This window comes from Pogona vitticeps, chromosome 3 (assembly GCF_051106095.1).
Source record: "Pogona vitticeps strain Pit_001003342236 chromosome 3, PviZW2.1, whole genome shotgun sequence".
Taxonomy (NCBI): Eukaryota; Metazoa; Chordata; class Lepidosauria; order Squamata; family Agamidae; genus Pogona; species Pogona vitticeps.
Window position 1 is genome coordinate 218741757 of NC_135785.1, and position 21079 is coordinate 218762835.

General features: G+C 37.5%; 1 long non-coding RNA gene across 1 annotated transcript; it reads right to left on the reverse strand.

The window, feature by feature from the left end:
* Window positions 1-103: 103 nt before the first annotated feature.
* Window positions 104-20987, reverse strand: LOC140705643 (uncharacterized). The gene is made up of 2 exons (XR_012085086.2): window positions 20916-20987; window positions 104-846 (listed from the first exon to the last, which is right to left on the reverse strand). It is a non-coding gene; the product is annotated as an uncharacterized LOC140705643 (long non-coding RNA).
* Window positions 20988-21079: the final 92 nt, after the last annotated feature.

A 21079-nucleotide genomic window follows, 5' to 3' on the forward strand; every position in this document is an offset into this window, starting at 1 on the left:
TGTAATTTTCTGAAACTGCACAAGTTCTTATTCAGCACAATATTTTTGCACAAAGCAAATACAACTGGGTTTCTTTCCAGCCCAAACTCGCATACAATCCAGCTTAAGTTCAACACCATTAAGTCGCAGTAATTTTAATGGAAGAAATCTCAGTACATAGTTAATTCTATTATTGAAGTCACTGGGATCTTAAAATGAAAGTCAGTATTATCTCCATACAGACGTAATCTAGGGCTCCAGAACAACAGGCAGAGTTCTCTAATGAACTGAACAACAGTAATAAAAACAATGTATTTGCGAAGGCTTTCACGGCCAGGATCTAATGGTTGTTGTGGGTTTCTTGGGCTCTTTGGCCGTGTTCTGAAGGTTGTTTTTCCTAGCATTTCGCCAGTCTCTGTGGCCGGCATCCTCAGAGGACAGCACTCTGTGCTCTGGTGTAGTTGGCTTGGGAGTGCAATATTTATGGCTGTGAGATAGGCTTTTTTCTTTTTCTGTCGATGGGTGATTAGTGTGTCTTGTGGGTGTATTGTTGTGCTAAGGAAAAGAGATTATCTGTTCCTGTGCTTGATGGGTGTCATTAGCTGGTCTTTTGTGTGTAGTGATCTCCTGTCCTTGTGGCTGGGTAGAGTTCGTTGACCTTTTGCACGCTGTATGCCAAGTTTTGTTGAGCTTGACACTTTCCTCTTTTTTGTTGAAGTTCTGCTGGTGCTTGTGGATTTCAATGGCTTCCCTGTGCAGTCTGATGTAATGATTGCTGGTGTTGTCCAGTATTTCAGTATTTTGAAATAGAATTTCATGTCCAGTTTGTTTTAGGGCATGTTCAGCTACTCCAGATTTTTCAACCAGCTGAAAGGGTTAAGAAAAATATTTAACTATGCTATTTAGGAGCAGTCTCTGATATATCAGTGCTCCAGGCAGTGACAATCTGTTAGCTTGTTTCTGAAACTAATTCACATATTTGTAATGCAAATCTTAGAATATTCAGAAAATGGCTTTTTAAAAATCATTTTTTGTAAACAGAAAAGCATACTGCCTGTTTGCAGGTTTTTTATCTATAATTGCTCTCTTTCCGTAAGATCTAGCAAATGGTTAAGATAATGCTATTGAAGTAGCCCCCTTTTGGTCAAAACTAATCTAATTATCCTAATATTTTATTTGGTTTTTAATTTTACCCATGTTTCATATATGTCCATAATTTTAAATTGTGCAACATTCTGATACAAAGAAAGAAAGAAAGAAAGAAAGAAAGAAAGAAAGAAAGAAAGAAAGAAAGAAAGAAAGAAAGAAAGAAAGAAAGAAAGCACTTTGTTATGATCTGAAACAGAGACAGCTACTTAGGTTTCCCTCATATAAGCAACTGCTGTTACATATTAAGCTCACTCAAATTTTAGTCCCAACTGAAGCAGACCCATTCGAATGAAGAGAACTTAAATTTGTATTGGTGAACAATACCCATGCATTTCAGTGGGCTTCCTCTAGTTGGGACTAAAATTCGATTTAGCCCAGTGTTTCACATGGTGAAACATCAAGGGGACTCTGGAGAAGTCTATGAGCAATTACAATATAAAACTTAACTTTAATATTTTCTCCACAATTGTTTAGTAGATGTAGATCAGTGGGCTTAATATAACAAACTTGTTTTCTGGCAAGAATGACTTATCTATAAGAAGCACTTAAATTTTCTGAATAGAGGAGGAATTATGAGAATATGGAAATAAAGTATCATACAAATGTCTTAGCCGGTTGGCTGAATACTGAGCAGAAACATTAAACACTGTTACATTTTCTACCCTTAGTTCATTCAAAAGTTGAAATTTGACGTAATGTTGTGTAATACAGCAATACTCTGGCCTATAAAATATGTTAATTTTAAAATGTTCCTTAAAATGCTACTGTTTTCTAATAAAAACATTAAGCCCACTGGTCTACATCTACTTGGTAGTCCCTGTTGTGTGTGTCTGTTCTGTGTTGTCAAGTCAGAACCAATTTACAGAAACCCTAATAAGGCTTTCAACGAGTGGTTTTACCAGTTCCACTCCTCCAGTGAATTTTCGTGGTGTCAGGTGAGAATTTGAACCCTGTTTTCTAGAATCCTAGCCCATCACTCTATCTATGACCACACTGAGAATCTAGTCTCAGCATAGGTGAATTGAGTGGAACAACCAGAGTTTTATTGACTGAGTGACTCACTTACAGTTGGGACCAACAATTAAATTTATCCCAATGCATTTAATGTCTGGTCTTTAGGGATCAAAGAGCTATAAACTGTGAGTCATGGTTGGCTTATGGTCTTATAGAATTTCTGGGGATAATGAAAAGAGCCAGGTCCAAACGCAGACAAGACATGGGAATTCTAACTACTGTGAATAAATTGGGTTATCCTCCCAAATGATTACACATAGCCAGCATCTCTCATGATCTCAATTCATATAGTTATATGTGGAAATGCAAAGAATATTACACTATTTTCACAGCAAACTAACAGTGAATTCTGTGGGAACTTACAGACCAACATGTTTATTAATAACATGAACTTAAAGGCCAGCATTTTCAAGAACCATGGGGCAGAAGGCAATTGGGGGGAGGGTCTGTCAGAGGAGGGGAAAGATTTAAATGAGTATTTTCAGTGTCTGGATTTGCAATCTACATTTCGTATTTGGGGTAACATCTTTTGGCTACCATCCTAAGCATATGATGACTGTAATCCAGCAGTGTAACATATGCCGCATAAGGCTGATGATGACCACCAGCCATGGCAGCTTTTCAGAAATTTAAGATTTCCAGCCGCCCATGGAACTCATCCCAGTGGTGATTTTAGGAAATTAAAGTTTTATGTCAAATCTCATGGCACCCAATGGCTTCTTGAAGACAAAATGAATCCCAAGGAAATCTTGGGAACTTTGGGACGGGGGAAATCAGAAAATTTTAATTTCTCCCTGCTCAAAAAACATTGGTTGCTGACATCATCAACCTTGCAGGGTGTAAATTATACTACTGGATTTCAGCTATAGTATGCTTAGGGTTGCAACCTTCCTTTTTTCCTCTGGACAGCAGAGAAAGATATTTCTATTTATTAAGATTCTGGCAATGGCCTACTTGTTAAGAAAGTTGCTTTCTACTGGGTAGGTGCTGTGTTATCTTTACTGAGTTTCTAAAATTGGGCTGTAACACTAGAACAGCCTATTGAATTTAAGATTAGTGTTTATTCAATAAGTCTCAATACTTCAGCAGATCGATTCTAGTTGAGACTATCAGTTAGAATTTTTCCATTGTGTTTAAACTTACTTTGTGTTTTAATTTTTAAAAAATCAAATCTTACTTCACACAGCCTTGAGTTTTATTTTTGCAAGAAAGGTGGGATAGAAATCCAGTCCATCAATCAGCCATTCAATCAATTAATGGAACTCCATGACAATTCCAAGTTAAAACACATTGATCTACTGATAGTGCTCGATTAAACTAACTCACATCTCATGTTTCCAATCTCTTGGCTATTACAACAAAACTAACTCTCTTTTCACCACTCCAGAGGAATATTCTAGCAATACATAATTTCTTCAACAGAAAGTTTCTAATGTATCCTTATGTTTTACAGAGTGTTTACAGTATATTTATAAGATCGTGCCAGTTATAAAGGAGAAAGGGAACCTGTAAAAATTACAATTAGAAATGCATTCCCTTCTGGTTATGTATCTTACTTAAGCTCATCTATAACTCACTGCTTTCACTTTGACGGGAAGTGAAATTATTTATCTCTGCACACCAGATGAAATCTGAAGGGATGTCCTACTGAAGGACTAGCTCTCCTTAATGCCCTTAGTCTTCTCTCATTATGCTGTGATGTCCCAGGATAGAAACATTAATTTGACACAGCTGAATAATGCTACCTCCCTTTCTTGTACAACACATTCATTGCCTAAGGCTGGATTTCTTACTCATGAGACTCGGGCCAGAAAGACTATCCATAAATTCAATACCATACAAGGAGCAATTAAGCCACAGGTAGTCTAGCTGTGAGCAGTTTAGCAGATGTGCCTAATAAATTATTTGATTATATTTATTTCCTCTCTCTTTGCTTCAGATGCTAGAAAGTGTTTTTCCCCATGTTTTCTCAGGGCAATTAATATACTTTAAATATAAAAGTTAAAAACTCTTGTGCTTTTCAAATATTCATATTTCCTATTTCATTCTTAATATTGTTCTTATGAAAAACAGTGTTTTCATTTGTCAAATGTAGAAGAAAGCAGAAAACTGGAACCATTGGTTCAGGGTCATACACCAATACAGCAACATGAAGAAATTTGAATGCAGAGTTTCCTCTTTCTAGCCCGTTACCTGTGATTCCTTGGTTATGACAGGCAAACAAAACATGTATTCAAAATGTATTATCTATCTATCTATCTATCTATCTATCTATCTATCTATCTATCTATCTATCTATCTATCTATCTATCTATCTATCTATCTATCTATCTATCTATCTATCTATCTATCTATCTATCTATCTATCTATCTATCTATCTATCTATCTATCTATTTAATATCCCGCCTATCTGGTCGGGTCAGGACCACTCTAGGCGGCTAACAATCATAAAATGAGACATTAAAATGTATAGCAAATCAACTGACAAAAGCATTACACAGAACAAAAAACACAATGACAGAGGAAGGAGGGGGCGTCAGGAATTATCTGATGGGAAGGCCTGCTGAAACATCCATGTCTTTAATTGATTCTTAAAGATTATTATTTGATTTCTGTGCTGACCCAGATTACTGCAAGATATATAAATGATTATGTTTGAAGAAAACTAATTCACTTTTGGCATAACTGTTCTCTTTTGGCATGTAACCACAGCAATGCAAGTCAACTACTATTTACAGAGACTACTGCTTCCTTAATATGTAAATTAGAATATATTTAATTCTATCAATCCTAATTTCAGACAAGGTGAAGCTCTCCTGGAGAAAAAAAAAGGCAAAATACTATCTGCTAATATATAGATTTTCAACAGACACAGGTATCAACCTAGTGGGAATGCATGTAAATCAAAGGCCCCTAAGTTTTGCTCTTGCAAAAGAGTCTTCTGCTTATACAACTGATCGAAGCTAGTGTTATTCATGGCTTCTGTCAGATATATAAATTTCACATCCAGGACAGAAAGGTTTCATCTTTAGCAAGTCACATGAAATCCTTAGCTTGGTCCTTCATGAAGCATCAATCTACCACTGTTCAGTTGTAGACCTGTCTCCATCAGGTCAGTATATTCATCCTTTTTTAAAACTCCTGAAGCTCTGAAGTACTGTATTCTCATCCTTCCAGCACCACATTTGGGTAAAAGCTGAGACTTTACTTTACTACCATGTGTTATTTTTCATGGTGTTCATTCTATGTTCTGAGGAAGAGGAAAAACATTTGATTTCTAATTTGTATTAAATATGTTGTGTGTATTTATGCTTCTTGTTTTGCTTATTTTTATTTTATTTCCTTTGTTATATCGAGATTTTGCCTTGTTAGATTGTTTTGTGACTGCTTTTGTGTATTTAACAAATGAATGCACAAATGAATAAACAATTAACACTATGGAAAGAATGAGAACTTGAAAACTAACAGTAATAGATCTAGGAGAAAATGTTGCAACCCACCATTGGCTTCAGAATTTAGCTAACTTAGCAAATTATAATGGTGCTGATTAGGCAATTACCAACAAAAGAACTATTGTGTTAAATCTCTTACTCAACACAAATGTGAAAGAAATGTTTAGTTTAATACTACTACAGAAGGCATTACCACTAGCCAGTAGTAACAAGGCACCCATATAAATTTCATAGAAATGTTTTTCAGACCATCCTAGAATAAATAAATGTTCAATAAATTAAAATTTTAATTTTTTAAAAAATATATTTATTCTGCACTTATGTAACCTTTTTAAAGTCATCTCAGCCTGATTAAAGGAAAATGACCCCAGACCCGAACAGTGCCTAAAGACTTTCTAGACCACAGACAGGAACCCCAGCTGGCGTGCTCTGGTCCATGGGGTCATGAAGAGTTGGACACGACTTAACGACGAAACTAATATTTACCACAGAGTTGTCTGATAGGGGTCTGCCGCATTTCTGTAATCCTCCTTTCTCTGCCAAGGGGTTTGATATGAGGTGGGGGAGTACTTAGTGATCAGCAGCAACTTTTGTCTACCAAGACAGAGAGGGACAATGAAATCTTCATCAGCTGGGATGAAACTGGAAACTTGCTGTCCCTAACTCTGAGTGCAACTACATGGTTAAATATGGTGGAATTTATTCTGCTTATAAAATGGATCAATTCGAAGTATTTTTATCTGTGTTATGCAAAGGGTCACTCGATTCTTTCTTGGCCTTTCTGCTGCCAAAGCATTTTTTTTCCTCTGCCTCTAGGAAACTTCTACTTTTTCAAGCCAGAAGGATTTAATCAGACTTCTTCCCCTGTGGACATTCTTGTAAAAACAGGGGATGGTGTCTGTAGATGGTGTTTTCAGTTACATAAGGAATTAGGGTATGATTTCAAATGTCCCACTAAGGGAAAACAGTTGGAGCTTCAAAATGCATGTGTACACATATGTACACACTTGTGCATGTGCACATGCAAAACACATGTGGATACATGCACACACCATTCCAAGTGTCTTGTACATTCAGCAGAAGTTCAGATGGAAAGATCATAGAGAGCCAAGGCACTCAGTTTGCAAATAGGGAGACAGGTGGGAGGGGGAATCCCAATATGTAGTGTGTTTGTATGTGTGGAGGTACGTTTCAAAGTCCCAACTGTTTCCCCTTGTGGGATATTTTCTAACATTATTTGAAAGGTGTGCTTGCATTCACACACAACACACTGGGATCCCCCCCCACACACACACATAATTCACATATCAGAACAGGTGAACAGGATCATCACTACCTCGGGCTTTAGTTTTCTCACACAAAACCCTAAAAGAACTGCAGAGGGAGGAAAAGGGTGGGCTGATGGAGGGAGGGGGCTTTGGACTGGAATGCTACTCGCATTACAACATGTATGAACTGTAAACTCATGAATCATTCCACAGTCCCCTGTGTGAGCACTTGTTTGTGATTTCACACATAATGTGAAAATGCTGCAAATCAAATCCCAGCAAAGCTGAATTATTCCGATCCAGCTCTCTACAGTAGTTACACCCTAACTCTATAGTCCTGCAGCTTCTGTTTTGGAAGTTTAAAACAGGAGAGACCAGCCCGTACATCTGCCCATTACTTTTGGAACTACTTATTTCTTCTGCACCCTCTCTAGCTCTGTAAAGCTCATCTTGATGAAGAGTCCTGAGTGATTCAAAAGCTAACCTGTTTGTTAGATTTTAGTGCTCTACAGAAAATACTGTCTATCCGCGTTATCAATTTCAAGATCCTGGCTGACCCTTCTTACAATTATTTAAAGTCGTGGTATATCTGAAGGGCTATTTGGCCCCTGTCTACTTTAATGATCAAAAAGCTTTAAGAAGGATTGTCCTCTGTCAGCATTTTTGATGGAGGAATGTCCTCTGCAAAGTTGGATGCCTAAGACTCTGAATATGGTTTGACAGTGATAATTTCTTATGAAATATATGTCATCTTAGCACACAGTTTTAGTTTTAAAAATGTACAGAACTGGTCTGATCAGAGACAACAGTGGTTAAAGTGTTGGTGGGAAGAAATTTTTGTACACTGTGGGAAGTCTCTTTCACAACTGCTATCAATCTGCAGACTTTACTATATCTACATACAAATGATCTGAAGATGTATGGAGAGTTATGCTGTAATGCCCATTTTGATGAGGAGAGTTATACTGTGTTGTAATCTGGAATTGCTCCCATATTCTCAATTTAAGCTACTAAAAATAAGGCAAGAGGCAAGGAATTTCATCAAGATTAAACTAGTCCAATACAGATAAATTAAACTAAGGTGTAGGTGTGCCAGTGTTTAACTTCATTTATTTGTACAAATGTCTTCCTCAAGATAACTAAATTTAGCTATGTATGGTTTTGTTAGTGCCATAAAACAAAGTACACCTACACAAATGAGTAATCCTATTCTACAACAGTGTCAGTATGGGAACACAGAACTCTCATACACAGACAAAGTACTTGAATATATGCCCTCACTCAATTTGAAAATTTGCTAAAATGGGCACATCCAAGCATCAGTACATTAACAAGGTATACAGTTGGATCCTGCAAATGATTACTTGGAAATAAATCACATTAAATCCAATGGGACATTTTTCCAAGTATGTATCCAAGTATCTATGACTTTAAGCACAATTGACTTCAGTACTGCATCTTCTGATTATCCTGTTTTCTGATATTTCACTAAAACTGATCCTTTAATAATTTGTTTTGTTCTGACACAAAGATAGATAAAGACACACTATAACCTTAACACGGCCAAACAGCCCGGAAAACCCACAACAACCAACATACTATATTGGCTGAAATCTAATAGTAACTTGCAACTAGGCTAACATCATTGAATCAAGGGAACTTATGGAGGACTTGACTCACCAAATCTCCACTGATTCAACAGAACTACTCCAGTTGTGACTTACTGCTGAATTCCAGCCATTAAGTAACAACATTACTAAGGCGTTAACATTAATGGGTAGGATCCAAATTACGCTAATTCAACAATCCTAACTGAGGTGGATGGAAGAAGAAAGTAATAGATCATTCACCACCTGCTAAACCTTATGTTACAAGTTATAAGGGCTCATTTTTACTTTATACAATATCATCCCAATAAAAGCAAGTTGAGGAGATGGGGTGGAATTAGCTACGGCTGGTCTTAAGACCGAATACACACTGGTAGGTTTTAAAACACAACACTGGACACTTTTAACAGTGGATCTTATCAATGAACAGGAAAAACAGTAGATGGAGCCAGAGCCAACAGGAGATGAAACTAGCCCCAATTAATTTTGATTCCCTACTCCAATGATTTCCCTAATTACATTGATGACATATAAGCATTGTGATGTAATTCTTTAACCTACTGGGCCATATTTGACAAATCACTGACTACTACTGCTGGTTGAGCGAAGCTTCTCCCACACCCTAATTAATGCCTTTTCATGTTTGCCTGTGGGGACTATGCCTACTCATCCCTTAAACCCACTGAAAGATGCAGGAATTAAGTACTCACTTGATCCATTATTTCAGCAGGACTGAAGTGTAACTATGATAGTCTAGTTCTAATCCAGGGTTGGGACTCCCGTTTAGTGTTTAAATTTGATGTTGAAATGCATCAACTAAAATAGGCAACAAAGGAAGAGTGGATTTAATTTTTAAAGAATTATATCAGTTGCACAATACTACAGAAATGAACTATACTCAAGGGCCTCCTGAGGACCAGTGTTGCAAGTCACAAACAATAGATATGCCATAAATAATCTGATTCTGTCTGCATGGACTTGTAGTGATAAAAAAGGAGAAAAAAGGGGGGGGGGGGAAAGGGAGATTTAAAAAAACTTTAGGGTTCAATACAGCACAAAATACATCTAGCATTCTCTCTGAACATGCCATGGGACTAGTTTTTAGTGATTTCCACGCCTCTACATCATGTTTTCAAGGCAGACATGGAACATATTATTGTCAGGTTAGCCTTCCAGGCAACCTTTGTGTACGCTCCACATGCTGTAAACCTGACAAGCTTCAGTTTATTCCAGGGAAAAATGTTTTTAAGGATAAGAACTATCAAAATCCCATTTCAAAGTGTTTAATATTAGACCCTTTAATAATGTTACTTCTGAAGAATTAAGAAATTAGTTGTCTACTCTGTGGATGTTCCAGCTGTACCCTAATGAATTAATATGTTCATTGATTAGTTAGCTGGGAGGCAAAATCAATGGTCTCTATCTAAGGCTGCAAATCTATGCATTGTGACTTGAAAGTTGGATTCCATTTGTATAATCTGCTACTGTATTTTATGTTCCTCTTGGTGTCCTACATTCAGTTTCACATATTCTACTACAATTCAGTATGAGTGTTGAAACTTTTAAAAGGGTACTGGTAATTAAACAATTGCATCTTAAATAACTGTATTATCAAGGCACTGTAAATTTGTCTGGCTTGGGAGTAATTGAGGCAAGTCAGCTATTGAAGGGCAAAGCAGGTTAAAAAGATTTTAGCATGAAAGTAATTTAATAACAAATAATCACCCACTTAAAGTGGAGTATAATAGCAAGATTATTAAGTGTACAATGACACATGAAACATATGGTAAATATTCCAGTGCACAGTAATAATATATATACAAAGGGAGAAAAACATTAGAAAAGAATTTGCCTCTGCTATAGTTGGTTAAAGTATGAGGGTGGAATGTAGATTACTTGCCAGTACGCTGTAAAAGGAATATTTCTTCAGATAGCAGCAACTATAAAAAACACAACATCCGTCAACTATCAAGGGTAATAACATTGCATATTATAGCTGGGAGTTCCTCCAATGCCCAAACTGTTTTTAGTTTGCAAGCTTGCATAATTTAATTGGCATGGCTGGAAAGAATCTGCTGTACTTTTTTTTAAAGGTAGTTTTAAACCCAACCCACCCCCCCATTATCTCTGCACATAAAAAGCCAAGGAGCTTCAGGCTAGAATTAACACAAGATTGGCTATTATGATAGTAAGAGCATTTAGCATCAATCCCAGTTGACTGTGCAGTTTATAATAATAAATGCCCTCATCTTATCTATCTCATTTTATAAAAAAACTCCATGCCTTGAGGAAATCTCGAAGCCCATGATAAAATACTAAAAGCATTTGCCTTTTGAGGTTATACCCCTGATATCTGTTCTACCTTGGGCAAAGTCGTTTAAAGATATAGTGTGTGTAAGTTAAATGGCCTCAAAATATAAGCTGCAGTTTTATGAATGCCCTTAAGAAACACATTTACCTACTGTACTTGGCTGATGAAGCTAGACTTTGGCTCAAAGTGTCAAACTACTTCACCCTAGCAACCACTATTTATTTCACCAAAACTTATAACCGTACAGATGGAATCAGAAAAATCTTGCTCAGATTAATAGTAGTGCCTTTAAAACATACCTTTTAGCACCAAAGAAACTTGCACTTAGCTCAAAGGTTAAAACAAGTACACTTTTCAAAGATCACCGCTCTCCTTTGTCATAAATATTAAATGAGAAATGTATTAAAATTTTGTATGCCTGATGGACGGAAGTGCTTTATAAAGCACATAAAAATAATTTATCTCTTGTTACATTCACCTTCCCTAGTACATTCCCTGGCTCATGCAGAAAAGAGCAAAAAGCAAGCTTATATTATTTACTGCCCCAAACTCCAGCTAATTATTTTTAAATAATTAGGGCTTTTCTCACTGAGTATTAGACAAAATACCTATCCGTTCTCATGTTTCTTTTGTCTCTATGAAAGATTGTATAAGTCCTGATTTTTTTTCATCCATCTTGGCACAAATATTCTAGAAAGACTGGTAGAAAGCAATCTCTCTCTGGTTATTAAATCAAAATACAGCTATATAACTGAATGGAAAAGGAAGTTATCTTTTGAGTTGCTAGTACAGAATTCAATTATATCTCTCCTCAAAGTGTGTACATTGTTTCAATTTATCAGTCACACCGTAAGATTGCACAAGAGTGCAATGTAGCATTGGGAATAAACAAGATGGCAACAAGAATTTCTAACATTACCAAACAGAAGATATATAAACCAAGACAGAAGGGTCTATCTCTGTCCAACACATCATATCTATTATGAACTTGTCTTTTAAACCCTTTGGCTTTAAACCCTTTGGCTTTCATTCTACACTTGTATCTTGTGGAGTTTAATCTCAGTAACTGTGATTAACTATTTCTATTGGCTGTGGCTTTCTATCAGTTTCTGTGGGGCTGAATAAACAAAGGAAACCATATTGACCTGCTATCATCCAGGATCCTAAGATCACTGAGAAACTGTACAATGCCTGAAAGAGTATCAAAAAAGGGAGGGGAACCAGCACTGGTTCATTCAGTAGCTAATGAAAGCTGTGTGACAGCTGCTTAGCAAATTTATAACATGTATTTAAGATTTGCAGTGGCAAGTCTGGATCCTGTTATGCTTCAAAAATATTATTTCACAAAATACATCAAAGGGATATACTAGTGCTGATAAGACCTTCCTGATCTAAAATGTCAAAACATTATGCTTGTCTCTGAGGAACCACAAATGTCTTCTATTCTGTGTTAGTTCATGTACCACAGCTAACTTTTGTTGCAACTCTGGCATATAGTACATTATGTGCAAGTTCTTCCAAGAAGGAAGATCTGAAGATGAAGAACACTGGCAATGAAAAACTGCAGAGGCTGTTCAGGACAATGAATGATAAATAGTGGTTTTCTTGATTGGGCTATTAGTGCTACAAAGAATAGACCCATTAAAATCAATGTGATTTGAGTTACTTGTCAGTAAGAAGTCCCATTCAATTCAGTGAATTCCCTCTAGCAAGGGGTAAACTCAGTTTTAGCTCTTAGGACAAAGACATAGAAGCCATCATTTGCAACTGCAGAAGTAGACTATATGCTCAAAATAAAGTCTGCCCTGAATACTTTTGAAAGTAATAATTAGCATTACTAATAAGTTGGCTGATTTCCAATGGTGGAAGATTGCCATGAAAAGCATCTTCATCAGTTTCCTATGGCCCTTCTGGGTATGAAGCATTTTGCTGGTTTGGATCTAACCTTAAATGTTAGGTCCTCTGTATGTCAGAACTCTTTGAACATTTAATGAGCTACAAGGAAATCAGGAATGGTTACTTCTTAGTTTTTCCTTGTTTTTGAAATGAAAATATAGCTTATGCTTCCATCACAAATGCAACACTAGATAATAGAACACTATGATTGAAGAGTATTACTTAAATGTTATTGCTAATAGGGAGATAACATAATCCTGGCAAACAAAGACTAAAATCCATCCAATATTGTGCTTTTTTCTTCTTCAAATAATGTGTTTATCTTTTAAATGTCTTGGAACAAAGATATTCAGCTGCAGGGAAACCAACTGCACAAGGAGATTAATGTCAAGATATAAAAGACAGAAGTAGTTGTCTGCCAATAGGTAATTTGGAAAGAAACTTCATATGCTTGCAAATCTGAACACTGAATATGAATAGCCTGCACTATTTAAAAAGTAGGAATCAACTGAAATTATGAAGCCACACATCTGGAATTTTTTTTCCAAAGGCAAGGATTAAATTACTTATTTCTTTTCAAGTTTTTAAAAATTATAGTAGTTAACATTTTTATATAAATCACAATGCTGTGCATTTTTGTCAAGATGACAAGCCCCTCCAAACATGTTAGGGTTTGTTTCTGAAAGAGTAACTCTGCACTACTGCTCCCAATCTACACAGAACGACATGAATGGTATTCCCTTCCTCTCCCAGGGTAACCCTTCAACAACATTGTGGGATGGGTTACACAGCCAATGAGCTTCATGGCTAGCAGTGCAATAGCACATGTGTGTGTGTGTGTGCGCGCACACACACACACAATGTGAGTACTTAGATGTAACAAAAATTTATCTCATCCACAGTGAAAAGGTGCACTTCACAAACTGATACACCTTGTTGAAAGAATTGTCTACTGCTGTGAGATTTTTCACTTCTGCAAAAGAATGAAAGACCTAGTTCTTCCTTTAATCATCATCAGCATTATTTAAAAGGTGGTTTGGGCAAAATCTGAGGGTGGTTGGGTTGTTTTTTGTTTTTTGAAAAAGCAAAAAGCCACTTTGGTTGATTTTTTTTAAAAAAAAAATCCAAATACAGAAAAATTACATGAAACATCATAACTTTGCACACACACACACACAAATGCACAGTTATATACTGGGGGGGATACTTGACTCAATAATATTACATGCAAGGAGGATCTTGGAATTATTGTAGACCATAAGCTGAATATTTAAGGCTTCATTAGCAGTAGTTTCCAAATCCTACAAAGTATTATTTATTTATTTATTTAAAATACTTTTACCCCATCTTTCTCCTCAAACGGACTCAAGGCTAGTTCGTCTCTATTCAGAACTGGTTAGGCCCCATCTTGAGTACTGTGCCCAGTTCTGAACACTGCAATTTAAGAAGGATGCCAACCAACTGGAACAAGTCCTGAGGAGGGCAACAAGGTCATCAGTGGAATGGAAACCAAGCCCTATGAAGAAAGACAGAAAGAACTGGGCATGGTAACCCTGAGAAAGGAAGGTTGAGGTGAGATATGAATCCTTGAAAACAAAGGAGGTGCGGGATCAACCATTGCAGAGGAAAGGGTATGTAATAATGGGTTCAAGTCATAAGAAGTCAGATTTCAGTTGAATATCAGAAAAAAATTCCTAACTATTAGAGCAGTCCGACAATGGAATCAATTGTATCAGGAGGTATTGCTCCAACAACAGAAACATTAAAGAGAAAGTGTAGACAACCATCTGTCAGATCTGCTTTGATTTGGATTCCTACATTGAGCAGGGGTTGGACTCAATGTTCTTATAAGCCTCTTCCAATTCCATTATTCTATGATTCTGTGATTCTTACCCATAAGAATGAAGTGAAGATTTACATTCCTACATGTAACCTAGACCAACTGAGAGAAAGGTTTTCAGGTGGGTTTTTTGTCTTACTTACGACAATGGGATAGATGAGAGTATGCTTCTCTCCTCAGAAGTAAGTCCTATTGAGTTTATTTCAACTTGGTATGTATAGGACTGCAGTCTAAGTGGGGTTAGCATATTTGAACAGAGGGTTTCCTTCTCCCAGTCCAACACTCTATTATAACTGCTGGCTCTAAGTCCATTATCTAAGCCCTATGCATTTGCTTATTATCATCATAAACAATAAGATTATTAAAACCTTGCACATTCTAATGTTCAACATACTTTATGTTGATAATTTGGCTGTACCACGTTTACTGAAATGCTAACAAAGTCTGGGCTATCTCTAGAGACACTCATGAGGTAGGCAAGCACCTCCCAGGGATCCCTTAGGTATTTCTTCCACAGCTGTTTGCATTTACTCATTCACAGAAATGGAACTTTCCTGAAGATTTTGTAACACACAAAGAGTGTGACTACAGCGGCAAGTCAAACTGGAGCCATTTGGATTTACTGAGGCTGATTAACACTCTTTTTTATGTATTCACGAAGGCTTTCACGGCTGGGATCGGTTGTTGTGGGTGCCGGCCACAGAGACTGGCGAAACGTTAGGAAGAACCACCTTCAGAACACAGCCAAAGAGCCTGAAAAAACCACAACAACCACTCTTTTTATAATTGCATTTGGTTCAGTTGATGATCACACAAAGACCCTGGATTGTTTCAAGCCAGTATCCATAATGGCCCTCAATCCAATGTAATTTGATATCAGTTCACAGCCACAGCCCCACCCTTGATATCACCCACCTGCTGATCCTCAGCTCTCCTTCCTTCATTCCTTCCTTCCTTGTCTATGCAGAGGTGAGTTAGCACTAAACAAATGTATCAATGCAGTGATACAGTGATCTAGAACTAAACTCAGTACTTTGTTAAAAATAAAATTAAAAAATACTTCAGTGTAACAAGAGAAAAAGATTGAGGGGGTGGGTTTTCCCACTGTCCCAAAACAACATGCTCCAGCTTAATATATCACCAAAACACCACCCAGAGTCACAGACCTATCCTTTTGTAGAATGAAACAAACTATCACACAAGAAAACACCAAATGAATTGTGCCAGCTTTTAAAAAGTAGATGTTCCTAGCAACAGGAGAAAAATTCCAAATCAGAAACAAAAAGGGCCAGGTTGATTCACATTAACTTTTGCATCATGTGATCATTGTGAAATACTTTGAATTCACCCATGCTAATTACACAGCAAATCCAAAATCTATTTCTCAAAGTAGTCATAGCCAAATACTGACATGAATAATCAGGCTGCATTATCACCATACGGACACAGAACAGGTTCGATCCTGACCTGTGTGCTCATATTCAGACACTGACCAAAATGGGGTGGGGTGTGTACCCCAGCCCACTATTTATCTTACAAAAATACTGCTCATTATTATTAGTCTCATGATGTAGATGCAGGTAAAGGTTCCCCTTGACATTTTTAGTCCAGTCGTGTCCGACTCAAGCCATAGATAGAGCCAGTGCCTGTCCGAAGACAGTTTCCATTGTCACGTAGCCAGCGTGACTAGGGAACGCTGTTTTACCTTCCCACCGAGACGGTACCTATTTATCTACTCGCATTTACATGCTTTCGAACTGCTAGGTTGGCGAGGAGCTGGGACAAAGTGACGGGAGCTCACTCTGTCACGTGGATTCGATCTTATGACTGCTGGTCTTCTGACCCTGCAGCACAGGCTTCTGTGGTTTAGTCCACCTAAAGGAATCTTGCCTACCAAAGGCCCTCTAACATCAGAGGTAAGTGTCAAACCATGAACTTCATTCACTCAACTGCTATCTTGTAAATGCTCTTGCTAGTTATATAAACCAAAATATATTTGGCACCAGATTCAAGAGAAGTTTATTTTTTAATCAACCAAGAAAAGTCAACAGCACATCTTTATCTATGCTTAGACCCATGCTCTATGGGTCCATGTTCTCCACACAATCCTGCTAGCTCTCTTGAGATCTTGTAGATCTTTTCTTGGCTTGCCTGTCTTACAAACACATTTGGTGGGCATGAGAGGGGGCTTTCTCTATGTTTAAACTGGCCATTTGTTGTTACTCTGCTAGCAGGCAAAAATATTTTTATTCAGGCAGGTTTGGGGAAGTTTATTGATTCCTGAGAAAATCTCTTTAAAAGATTGGGTCTGTTTTTCTAATGACTTTATCTTTTTTTATACTTGCTTTTAATTTTGGTGTAATCTGATCAAGTCTCGGTTTCGAATACATGGTTACTCGAGTAAGTGTATTTAGTTAGGCTAATTCCTAATGGCTTGCACTCTTAGCAACTGTTTAGAAAATCAATCCTCAAGAATCACAACCCAGCAAATAAACATATTATAACAAGATTCAATAATTGGAGCATCAAAGTACCATCACAGCAAGTGATGTTGCCATGCATTAAAAGCCAGATCAGATCTTTCAGCTAGCACATCAGGAAGAGTCAGCACTGTTTCATTATCATCAGTGAGAGCCTTTAATATCAAGTGTAGTGTTGAGGCATCATGCAAAGCCTGAGGAAATGAATGGAGAAGTGTCAGAACTGAAAAAAAGCAGCTCAATGTTTTATTTGGAAGCTCACACCATTCTGAAGATGTGGGACATGTAACAACAGAATGGAAATGCATATATAGTACTTATGAAGCACAAAACAACTTTAGTCAGCACAGAGCCAGCTACATGGGAGCACCTCTACATAGCAAAGTCTTGATAGCAACAAGGTTTTCAAGGGACTATGAGTAATATACAGCAGGACCTAAACAACCACTTTTGTCACTGTAGCGACTTTGTATATGCTAATTCCTTATGCCTTCTTGCAGCTACGATGATCTACAAGCCTCAAGGATCAAGGTTTGGAATAGGACTGCTAGACAAAAAATTGTTCAAAACAAGGGTGGCTACAGAGCTGTGGTGTCTGTTTTGTGCAGTCCTCTGAAGGCACAACGTTACAAAATGAAGAGCTTTTCTCCAGCAATAAACAAGCTGCCTAGTGAAACTGCCAAGAATGTACTCTTCCAGCAAGATATCAGAATATGAAAATGACCTGGCCACTGAAGTCTACTTAGCAGAGTATTTCTAATGATCAAGGTAATTATGTCATGATATCCACTAATATTTTATTTTTGTTCTTGATATTTTAAAGATAACAACTAGATACAGATTAATAAAAAGATTTTACAAAGAACAATGAAAACTTGTTTTGATTTTTGAAAGGAAAAAAAAAGAATGCTATATTGCTTCCAGGAAAATTACATTGTATTTCACTGTAGAATGGGCATTTGCCTGCATATATCAGTGTACAGCATCATGATACAATTGCAATATGAAACTATAAGACAAAAATGTTTGTGTGTAAGATTGATAAAGCTATTATAATATGAAACATAATTCTCCTCCAGCATAAGTCTGTATTTTGTAATAATTAATAATGCATAACTATGATTTCTTTCCATATCTGTGAAGAAACCACTTGCTTCTAACATAGAGAAAAGTATATTTTATGTAATCTCTCACTTTTTAATTGCCCCTTTCATTTCCACTCCCCCCAAAAAACTCATCCTGATTCTGCAGTTTATATTCGGCGATCCATTTAGACCATTCACTCACATTCGTCAACAGTGTTCATTGCATGGACCGTTAGTAACATGTGAATGTTATTTGTCATGGGATAACATTACTATGTGCATTTTATGGTGTTTTACTGGCTCTACAATCTATATGAGCTGATTAGCTCAAGATGCTGTATAATGCTATTTAAAGTTTATTGTTTTGTTTACAATATACTAATGGTAAAGATTCATGATCTTATTATGGAAGTCACTGCTAAATGTGGCAGCAGCAAACAAGAACCTCAGTCTTTCTGACAGCATTGGTTGGATAGCAACTCCCTTTCCTTATCAACAATATATCCCCCATCAAAGAAATGTAAAGTGCAAAAGGAGGAACATTGTTTTATACACACACAACAGCAGAAAATTCACACGGTGAACTACGCTGCTCCTTCAAAGGAACATATTTCATGTGAATCATGAACATCAGACAAATTTGGCATAGAAATATTGTATGCTGCTTTCCAGAAGAGCTGCCTGGCATTTGCATAGCATGTTAGCTTTGTGTGGTAGATAGCACAGCATTATCAAGGTGGGAAACTTGCATGTCTAAACATCTCTGACACAGGCAAGGGAGACAGGTATTACATTTTGGCAAAGAGAGTCAGCTTCTGCACAAGACCACTACTTTTCACCACAGGGTTTGGAGTCTAGTATGCTCAGTTTCACAGGACATTGCTTAGCAGTAAAGGTTTGACAGTAATAAAACAAATGTTCCAAGGCCATTTCAAAAGTGAAGCACATTATTTGTAAAATCAGTACCTAATCCACTTGAAATGTTTTTTAGCAAAGTTACTCACAATTAGATGAAGCTTTTTAGGGAACTAAATAAAGCTGGCAGGCAGAATGACAGTGTATCCTATAAATAATGATATATACCTTAGAACTGCAGAGGGGAATCCCTTAATGCAGTGGTTCTTAACGTGGGCGATAATGCCCCCCAGGGGGCGATTTCATTTTTCAGGGGGGCGATAGAATGAAAAGGGGCGGTGTGGGGGCGCTGGAGCAGAAGGGGGGCGGTAGGGGGGCCCTGGAGCAAGCCAAACCTGTTAAGATGGCTGCAGCCTTTTTACAGTGTGCATGAATATATATTTTCCTCCAATCTTAATTTAGTTTCAGATTTTTTTGTCTTGAAATTTTTAGTTCCTGCATTGTGGTTTGTTTTTATGCCCTTTTTATATTTCTTTTTGTGTCTTAAAATTCGCTTGCAACTAAATCATTAAATGTTTTTGGGGCATTTTATTTTCTTGGAATTGAATTTTGTTTTCAGGGGTCATTGGATTTAAGTGTCATAAATAAATAAATAAATAAATAAATAAATAAATAAATAAATAAATAAATAAATAAATAAATAAATAAAGATATCATCACCACGGGGAGGGGGCGGTGATAACTTTCTCAATGGCTCAAGGGGGCGTTTCTTTCAAAAAGGTTAAGAACCACTGCCTTAATGGATCATTGAGTCCAGCCCCTATCAATGAGGCAAAGCAGAGCTGAACTCCCAACCTCTTGAGTCACAGCCAAACAGCCTAAACCACGGGGCTATCGAGCAGTTCCAGTAAATGCTACACTACACCCATGAGCAGTGGCTATTCATGGGTGAAGTGTGGTGCTTAGAGAATACTGTACAAGGATGGCAAAATCATCCTACTCATTGCACATAGTCCTTGAAGCAGTTTTCTCCACCTCTACAGCCTGCTTCCATGGACTCCCTTCCCAGCTGTCCACTCAGCAAATGGAAATATGCACATAATGCACACAGACAAGGCAGCCTACATGCTAAGCATGCCCAAACCACCACATTATTTTGTGCCTCTTTGCAACTGTGTTACATCTTTGTTTCTACTTAGAATCTCCTTTCCCGCAAGTGAGGTAGCAGTATTTTTAAGTGTAACAATTGTTTGGCACAAACTTTCATAGACATAAATTTATGTCTTCATAATGATGCATAGATCACAATACTCAAGACACAGGTGTATATATATGTGTGTGTTCCAGTTATTGAGTTAGAATGCAATAAGGTAAAATATAGAAAATACGGAAAATACAAAAAATGGAGAGTGTATTAACACGGGTCATGAGCACAGATTAACATTATTGGAATTTTTATGCAAACCAGTCCTTTGAATGTTTATGACCAATATTAATAACAGAGCTGTCATTTCTGTATTTTATTTCATTTCTCCTCATTTCCATAATCAGACCCAGCATATGTATAAGCCTGTGGCTTGATTATTGTGCCCCATTTATATGAAGAAGGGGGTTACAAGAGTTCATGCAAATAAATCTTGTTAGTCTTAAAAGTGTGGAAGCCACTCTCCTGTCACAACAACTTTTAACAAGGGAAGCTCTGCCCCCCTGCAAGTACTGTATATGCAGAGAGTTTACGAATTAGAAGTCGTTTCTAAGAGGGACGGGTTTAGGGTCAGCGAGATCCTATACCTGCATTATGGTGAAAACAGGAGGACTCAAAGGCTCCAAGCAGTAAGATTTTTTGAATGAGGAGGAACTATGACGTCACTTGCCCGCCACCCCAGACTTTACTTTCCCCCTTAGCGCCAGTCATGCTCCCAAAAGCTCTCAGGGGAAATAAACTGCCCGCGCAGCGACCCTCTATTGCCAACCACACCTGTTGCAACGCCAAGTACTGCGACCTGGCGCCTTCAGCGGTCAAGGGAGACCCAGCTGCAAAGGAGGGGCGGGGGCGGGGCAAGGAAAGGAAAGAAGTTGCTAGGGAGATGAAAGGTTTGCCGGCGGACCGCTGCAGAGGCGCTCCATCACGTGTAAGCGCGC